A 9,032-nucleotide genomic window follows, 5' to 3' on the forward strand; every position below is an offset into this window, starting at 1 on the left:
CTATCGTTCCTAGACACAGTTCAGTATTAGGGATGGGACGTTTGGGAGAGGTGGAGGGATGGAGGGAAGAGGGAGGGAAAATGGGGGGAAGGAGAGAAGAGGGAGGGAAAATGGAGGGAAGGAGAGGAGAGGGAGGGAAAATGGAGGGAAGGAGAGGAGAGGGAGGGAAGGAGGGATGGAGGAAAGCGTGAAGGATGGAGGGAAGTGGGAGGAAATGAAGGATGGAGGAAAGAGGGAGGGAAGGAGGGATGAAGGAAAGAGGGAGAGAAGGAGGGACGTAGGAAAGTGGGAGGAAAGGAAGAATGGAGGAAAGAGGGAAGAAAAGAGGGATGGAAAGAAGAGGGAGGGAAAGGGAGGTAAACAAGAGAAAAATGGGGAGAGAGAGAGAGAGAGAGAGAGAGAGAGAGAGAGAGAGAGAGGTCCTAAAGCACTTAAACCACACAAAATGAGGAGGCAAGGATGAATAAGGCTTCTAGATCAAGGGAAATACGAGAAAAAGAGCAAAAAAGAGCGAGAAAAAGCAAAAAAGAGCGAGGAGAAAAAAAAGCGAAAAAGAGCAAAAAAAAAAAAAGAGCGAGAAAAAGAGCAAAAAAGAGCGAGAAAAATGAGCAAAAAAGAACGAGAAAAAGAGCAAAAAAGAGAGCAGCACGAGTAAAAACGAGAAGAGAGCAAATGGGGAAAAAAAGAGCAAAAAGAGCAACAAAACAGCAAAAGAGAGCAGCGAGTAAAAACGAGAACAAAGCAAAAAGGCGAAAAAATAACAAATAAAGAGCAAAAAAGAGGAGCAGAAAAGAGAGAGAAAAAAAGGGAAAAAGAGAAAGTTCCAAAGCTTTATTTAGCGGGTCTTGGCAATGGTTTACCTCTCTCTCTCTCTCTCTCTCTCTCTCTCTCTTTTCGCTCTCAAGCATCTTATCTTACTCTCTGTTTTTCTTTCCCATACTTCTCACCTTATCTTCCTCTCTCTCGCTAATCTCTTTCACCCTCCTAACTTTAATCTCCTCTCTCTCTCTCTCTCTCTCTCTCTCTCTCACTTCACTTTAAAACTCCGGTACTTCTTTTCACCTAAAACCCTCGCTCTCATTCTTATCTTTCTCCTCTCATTCTCAGTCTTCCTCTCCTTCATTCTAACTTTAAATCTTCTTCCTCCTCATTTCTCTTTTTAAAAAATGAATAAAATAGAAAAAAGGAATGCAATTGTGGGTCTTTTATTTTTTTTTTTTTCATCCGTCAAAGATTCCTAATTTCTTTCGATTCGGTTGATGGCCAGGTGTAGTTAGATTGGATTATTTTTTTTAACTAGTAACCAAGGAGACTCATACCTCATGACTATAATATCGATTTTTTTTTTATGGAACTACGGCTTACAATTAGAGTCGTACAATTAGCCCGGTTCCGTCAGATGAAAATACTGTGTATCATCAATAATTTCCATCCTTCCCTCGCCTCCCTATGCCTCTAGCCTTTCCCTCCATCCTCTCTCTCTCTCTCTCTCTTTCTCTCTATCATAAGATCATGTATGCAAATTATTCAGGCTTTTAATGACGTGTTTATGATAATTAGGGAAGGGAGGGAGGGAAGGCTGCTGTCAGGGGTGGGATGCAGGCTAATTATGGCAATTTAGAGGATAATTATTTGATATTTATTGAGTTTTTATCCATTTTTTTTCCTTTTCATGGGGGAACTAATTGATTTCTCATTAATTTATAAATGGGGAGAGGGACGCCTTCACGTGGTGGCACTGCTACAACCGGTCGGCACTTCTGCTTCCATCCCAAGTATCCTTTGGGTTTTAATGTCCTCACCATGCTACTCAGGGGCGTGTGAGGATGGATATAGCCTAGCCCCGGGACTCTACGCTGATGGGAATGATGGATAGACTAATTGCTGCGTTAATTACGGGTTATTTGTGGATAATTGTGTGAAATCTCTCTCCCTCTCTCTCTATCTGTGTGTGTGTGTGTGTGTGTGTGTGTGTGTGTGTGTGTGTGTAAGCTTTATAACTTCAAGATTTGCTATTCTTTAACCCGTAAACATCAATAATAAGCTTCGTATCTAAGCTTCGGGAAGATACATAAAACAATACTATCTATAACACTATTAACTGATACAAACATGATAATCAACACCATAGTAATAGCAGTAGTAGTAGTAGTAATAGTAAATGTAGTAACAGTAGTAGTAGTAGTAGAACATAATAATAATAATAATAGTAACAACAATAATAATAATAATAACACCACCATCATTAAGTCAATAATGCCCTTCAATTAGTAGTACCGTGATTATTTTAAAGCATTATACAATTAAACCATTTCTACGACACACACTACTTATATTATCTCCCACAGGTATTTTTTTCGACAGGTAAATTGCACTTCCTTTCACCTGAGCCATTAATCATTTAGCGATCATAGAATGTAATATTAAAGTCACACACACACACACACATACACACACACACACACACACACACAAATAAGTACATATCACTACATTTCCCTCTCTCTCTCTCTCACACACACACAATTAAGTATATATCACTAAATTCCCCCCCTCTCTCTCTCTCTCTCTCTCTCTCTCTCTCTCTCTCTCTCTCTCACAAACACACAACCAATTAAGCTGCCAACTAATACAACTGTCTGTCTAACGATGTAACTACCCTGTATGCCCTTACACGACAGGGGTTGGGGCCACTACAACACTGACAGCGGGTTACGAGGGGAGGAGAGAGGGGAGGGAGGGAGGGGGAGAGAGAGGGAGAGGGGAAAGGGTGGGGAGTATAGACTTGGCGGAGGGGGGTGATAACAGGATGGGGGAAGAGCGGTGGAGAGGAGGGGAGAAGGAAATGGAAAGGAGAGAGAAGGATGGGGAGGAGAAAGGGGGAAAGGAGAGGACAATGAGGGATGGGGGAGGAGAGAGCGGGGTGAAGGGGGAGAGAGTATGAAAACGGGTTGGGGAGAGGTAAGGGAAAGGTGGGATGGAGACAGGAGGCAGAACGGAATACTATAATCTTAAAAATAAACAAAACAAGAAGACTTTCGATTTAATGTTTGGTTGATGGAGAAGGGAGGAGGAAGGGAGGGGGAGGAAGGGAGGAGGGGAGGGGAAGGGGGAGGGGGTGAAAGATGAGAGAAAGGAAAGGGAAGGGAGGGAGGGTTGGGGTGGGGGGGGTAGGGATGAGAGTCAATAGATTTTGGGTCATATTTAAAAAAAAAAAAATTGACTGGGAGGGAGATGGGGAGAGGGGTGGAAAAGTGAGGGGGGAAGGGGAAGTTGGGTGAGTATGAAGGGGGGAGGGGAGTTTGTAAAGGGGAGGTAAGGGGAGGGGAGAAAAGAAGAGGGAAGGGGAGAGGAGAGGATGGCTAGGAAGAGGAGAAGAGGGGAGGGAGGGAGAGAAAAAAAAGGACAGTAGGGGAGAGGAGAGGGGGAGAGGGGAGAGAGGAGGGGAGGGAATAAGATGACTGGAATAGTTATGAGGGGTAAGAGATATGAGCGATAAGGGATGGACAAAGGGAAGAAGGGGTAAGAAGGAGGAAGGGTTATTGGAGGAGGAGGAGGGGTTAGGAGGGAGGGGGAGGAGGGGTTTAGGAGAGTGTGAGAGGGGGTAAGAGGTAAGATCGACAGATTTTATAAGTACAATGGATAAGAAAAACAAACAAACAAACAAACAAACAGGTCAAAACGAAGGACGTGACGGGAAGATGTGGGAGAGAGAGAGAGAGCCAGGGGGGTGATGGAGGAGGAAGAGGCCTGGAAAAAAGGTGTTGGCCAGATTTGTAGGTCCCATGGGGGGGTAGGAGGAGCTGGTGTTTGGCCCCCCTCTCTCTCTCTCTCTCTTCCTCCTCTCCCCTCGCCTTCATATTCTCCCTCTTTTCTCCCTCCCTCTTTCCTTCACCTTATTTCTTCCCTCAACACACCTTTCCTTTTTATTACTATCCTCTCCTCCCTCTTTACTCTCTTTACTGCGGCCATTTTCTCTGTTTTTCTCACTATCTCTAATATTTTTTTTCTCTCCCTAACCCTCTCTCTTTCTTCATCATTCTCTTTCCTTCTTTATGCTCTCCTTACTCTCTTTTTTTTTTTCTTACCCACATTTCATCATTTTTTTGCTGTTTTACATCTCTCTCTCTCTCTCTCATTTCTTGTCTTCTCGCTGCTTCCATCTCTCGTCTTCTTCCTCTCATTCATTTCCACTAAGTTTCCCTCCCTCTTTCCTTTCCTCCCTTCCCCCCTCTTTCCTTCCTTCCCTTCTTCTCTCTCTCCTTCCTCCTTTCCCCTCTCCTCACTCCCTCTTTGCTTTCTTCCCTCCCTCTCTCATTCCTGCCCTTCTTCCCTCTCGCTTTCCTCCCTTCCTCTTTGCTTTCCTCCCTTCCCTCCGTCCCTCCCCCCTTCCCTCCGTCTCTCCTTCCCTCCCTCTCTCCCTCTCCGCCACTTCACACAGCCGATACTAATGGTAAACTTTTCCTCCCTCTTTCTAAACATTCAAGAAACTGTTGCCTCGGACACCTCCTCCACTAGCACCACCACTACTAGCACCAACATTACTAGCACCACTACTACTAGCACCAGCATTACTAGCACCACTACTACTAGCAACAGCATTACTAGCACCACTACTACCACCACCACCACCAGTCACGTAGAGGTGATGGGGAGGAGCAAGGGGGGAATTAGGGGGGGGGGAGATGGAGGTGGGGGGAGGGGAAAGCAGGGGTAAGTGGGGGTGGGGGGAGGGGAAGGTGGGGGGAGGGGAAGGTAGGGGAGGTGGAGGTGGGGGAGGGGTAGGAAGGGGAAAAGCAAGTAGTTTCCTTTACTTTTCCCTACACCAAGATTTCTGAAAGAGGGTCGGCATTTTATAAATCATAGAGGAAGATGTCTGGGTGATTTATGCACCTCTCTCTCTCTCTCTCAGACAAAGGAATATTTCACACCTACTACTACTACTTTTACTACTACCACTGCTGCTACTACTACTACCACTGCTACTACTACCACCTCTACTGCTACTACTATTACTAATACCACCACCACTACTACTACTACTAATACCACCACCACTACTACTACTACTACTACTACCAGTTTATTACTAATACGATTTTAACTTTCACTTTCCCTACTACTTCCACACTCCTCTACCCTACTACTACTACCACTAGTACTACTACTACCACTATCCCAACTGTTATTACTACTACTATTACCACTACTATCACCACCATTACTACCACAACTACCGCTACTACTACGATTCTCTCGTTGTCTAATTTTCCGTACTATTTCGACACTTCTCTCCCCTACTACTACTACTACTGGTACTGCTACAAATTCTACTACTACTACTATTGCTACTGGTACTACTAATTCTGCTACTACTACTACTATTACTACTGATACTATTACTACTACAACTACTACTACTAAAAATTTTCACCAGTCGTCTATTTCTCGGGTTTCGATGATGATGATGATGATGATGATGATGATGTCTTTAAGGGTACAAAACGGGTCTATATGGTGATGATGATGATGATGATGATGATGATGATGATGATGTCTGGGGCGGAAGGAGAAAGAGGTATCTGTTGTGATGATGATGATGATGATGATGATGTGTTTACGGGGGACAAAGGGGTCTACATGATGATGATGATGATGATACAAGTCAGGCGTCATCATCCCCATTGACCCATTTTCCTGCTATTAAACACACTTTTTCATCACATTATCATAAATCTTCAAGTTCTTACGTAAATATTTCAACAAAACCAAAACAAGAAAAATAATGCATCCCACACACGCCCTGGCGCTGCTGGCGGCGGTGACGGCGGCCGCGCTGGCGACGGCGCTGGGGTCGCTGCCCCCCACGCTGGTGGGGGGTGAGACCCTGTCGCCCCCGCTGGTGGGGGGTGAGGGGCCGCCGCCCCCGCTGGTGCCCCTCTCGGCATATTCCTCTCTGCGGGTGGAGGGGCGGCGGGCCAGGCGGGAGACGGCCAGGGTCAGGGACATGAGGGACGCCTTGGGTGCGCTGCGGCTCGAGGTCGCTGCTGTGTGTGGGTCGTCCCACCTCCACCCCCACGCCCCCTCCCACGTCGAGGCCAGAGCCCTCACAGGTCACCCCCCACTCACCCCAGAGGCCAAAGCCGTTTGCCGCAGCTGGCTACTGGGCACCGGCCTCTACCCCCATGTCCTCGCCGACAACGATCTCGCTCTGACCCTCGAAAAACACTTCCACGTGGCCTGGACGCCCGAGGACAAACAGCTGAGTCACAGGGTCAACGAGGACGAGGACGAGGATCTGGGGAACCTCGTCAAGGAGGACGAGGCCGAGGATGTGAGGGACCTCGTCAAGGAGGACGAGGCCGAGGATGTGAGGGACCTCGTCAAGGAGGACGAGGCCGAGGATGTGGGAGGCCTTGTCAAGGAAAGCGAGGACGAGGACAGGAGTGAGACACAGGTACTGTTAAGTTAGGTTGTGGCTCTGGGTGAGGAAAGAGGACGCGTGATAGACCAGGAAGCGTCGCTGATGGATCAAATAGATAAAGCACAACAATTTTTGGATGAAAACGAAAAAGAAAACAACCCCGGTATCGAGGAAGAAAAAGAATTACTTACGGAAATTCAAAGTGAACTAAAAGAGCAAATGTTATCCCTGGAAGAGGAACGAAAAATTATTGAACAAGAACAGATTGAGGTTTTGAACAGTTTGGAAAGAGTTCACGAAAATACTAACTCTTACGATGTGTCTCAGGAGGAGGAGGAGGAGGAGGAGGAGGAGGAAGAGGAAGAGGAAGAGGAGGAGGAGGAAGAGGAGGAGGAGGATGCAAAAGATCTTCCGCAATTCATGAATAAAGACGAAAACGAAGTGCTGAAGGAGTTAGCCAAGTTGGAAGTCGATCGTGACATTGTAGAGACACAAATAGAAAGGGAAACAAATGAATTGGGAAATGACTTACTAGAACTGAGCGAAATCAAAAATGAATTACTGAAAGAAATGGAAGAGCAAAATTCAGACACAGGAACAGAGAAGCATGGGGAAGGGCCAAATGGTGACTCAGACTTGTATGAAACTGATGAGTCTGAGTCTGATGACAGTGAAGATGAGTCAGAGGATTCTGAAGAAGAGTTAGTGGAGAGGCTGGTGGAGCATCCCCGGTATGTGGAGCAGCAAAAGCAAACCGGGATGAGACAACTAGGACATGAGTTGATGAAACAGGACCAGGAAAAGGACTAGCAGTTCTTCCTGGAGGGACTGACGGAAAAACTAAGCAATATTTTCGAAAACCGGGAGGAGGAACAGGACTAGAAGTTCCTCTTCCTGGAGAGACAAATGGAAAAACTAAATGGTCTCTTGGTAAAACAGGAAGAGGAACAGGTCCAAAAGCTCTTCCTCTTGGAAAGACAAATGGAAAAACTAAATGGTCTGTTCGTAGGACAGGAGGAAAGACAAAACCAAAAGCTCTTCCTCTTGGAAAGACAAATGGAAAAACTAAATGGTCTGTTCGTAGGACAGGAGGAAAGACAAAACCAAAAGCTCTTCCTCTTGGAGCAACAGATGGAAAAGCTAAATAACATCTTGGCAGAACAGCAGGAGGGGCTGGACCAGAAGTTGTCCCACCTGGCTGGACAGATGGTAAAAATAAATGGCCAGCTGGTACAACAAAAGGAAGGGATGGACGAGATGCTCTTCCACCTGGCTGGACAGTTGGTAAAAATAAATGGCCAGATGGTAAAACAGGAGGAGGGGCTGGACCAGAAGCTCTCCCAGCTGGCTGGCCAGATGGAAAAAGTAAATGGCCAGATGGTAAAACAGGAGGAGGGGCTGGACCAGAAGCTCTTCCACCTGGCTGGCCAGATGGAAAAACTAAATGGCCAGATGGTAAAACAGGAGGAGGGGCTGGACCAGAAGCTCTCCAAGCTGGAGGGAAGGGTGGAAGAATTGGCACAAGCACTCAATAAGCAAAAGGATATCCTGGATAGACTTATTGAGAAGGAGGAAGAGAGATAGGAAAAGGGGAGACGACAGGAGGAGGAAAAAGCACGTATGGAGGAAAACAAAGGTCATGTGATGTCTTGGCTGGCTGACTGCTGGCATTACATGATAGATGGCATTGGGTCCATGTCACTATTCACGGCGATTACTGTGCAATTCGTCACAGTAGTCGCTGTGATATTATATGCCTTAATCTTTAAACGCCGCCATAAAAGACAGTGAACTGCCTCCGCCTAAATAATGTCTCAAAGTTTTGTGCAGTGATCTGCTGACTTCTTTTGCCTCCACTCCTACGGGCTGCTGGGACACGTGCACGACTGGGCGTAGCCGCTCCACCAACATCACATTCACTGTGAAAAAGCATCCCAATCCAGCACTGGCGGGGCTGGTGAGAGAGGCAGCGTGGTACAACATCCACTGAGGCCAGACGGTACACAGTTCCTGAGCTACGTCATCAACAACTACACCGGGCCAACTTCATTATGGCAGTACCCTGCTGCAGGCGTACCCCATTATGGCGGCACCCTGCTGAAGGTGTACCCCATTATGGAGGGACACCTGCAGCAGGTGTACCCCATAATGGAGGGACACCTGCAGCAGGTGTACCCCATTATGGAGGGACACCTGCAGCAAGTGTACCCCATTATGGAGGGACACCTGCAACAGGTGTACCCCATTATGGAGGGACACCTGCAGCAGGTGTACCCCATTATGGAGGGACACCTGCAGCAGGTGTACCCCATTATGGAGGGACACCTGCAGCAGGTGTACCCCATTATGGAGGGACACCTGCAGCAGACGAGCCCTTCACTTGTTGATGATGTAGCTCAGGAACTGTGTACCGTCTGGCCTCACTGGATGCTGTGCCACACTACCACTCTCACCTGTCCCAACGGTGCTGGACGGATGCCTTCACGTGGTGGTACCCACTTGTGCACATATCCCATCACTGGCCCTTCCACCCTGCCCTCTGATGCCACTTCCCTGCCATACAGCCAAGTTTACAACGCCAATTCCCTGCCATACAGCCAAGTTTACA

Source organism: Coenobita brevimanus, unplaced genomic scaffold (assembly GCF_032717465.1).
Source record: "Coenobita brevimanus isolate Jiangsu-jjx unplaced genomic scaffold, ASM3271746v2 jjx.HiC_scaffold_2879, whole genome shotgun sequence".
NCBI classification, from domain to species: Eukaryota; Metazoa; Arthropoda; class Malacostraca; order Decapoda; family Coenobitidae; genus Coenobita; species Coenobita brevimanus.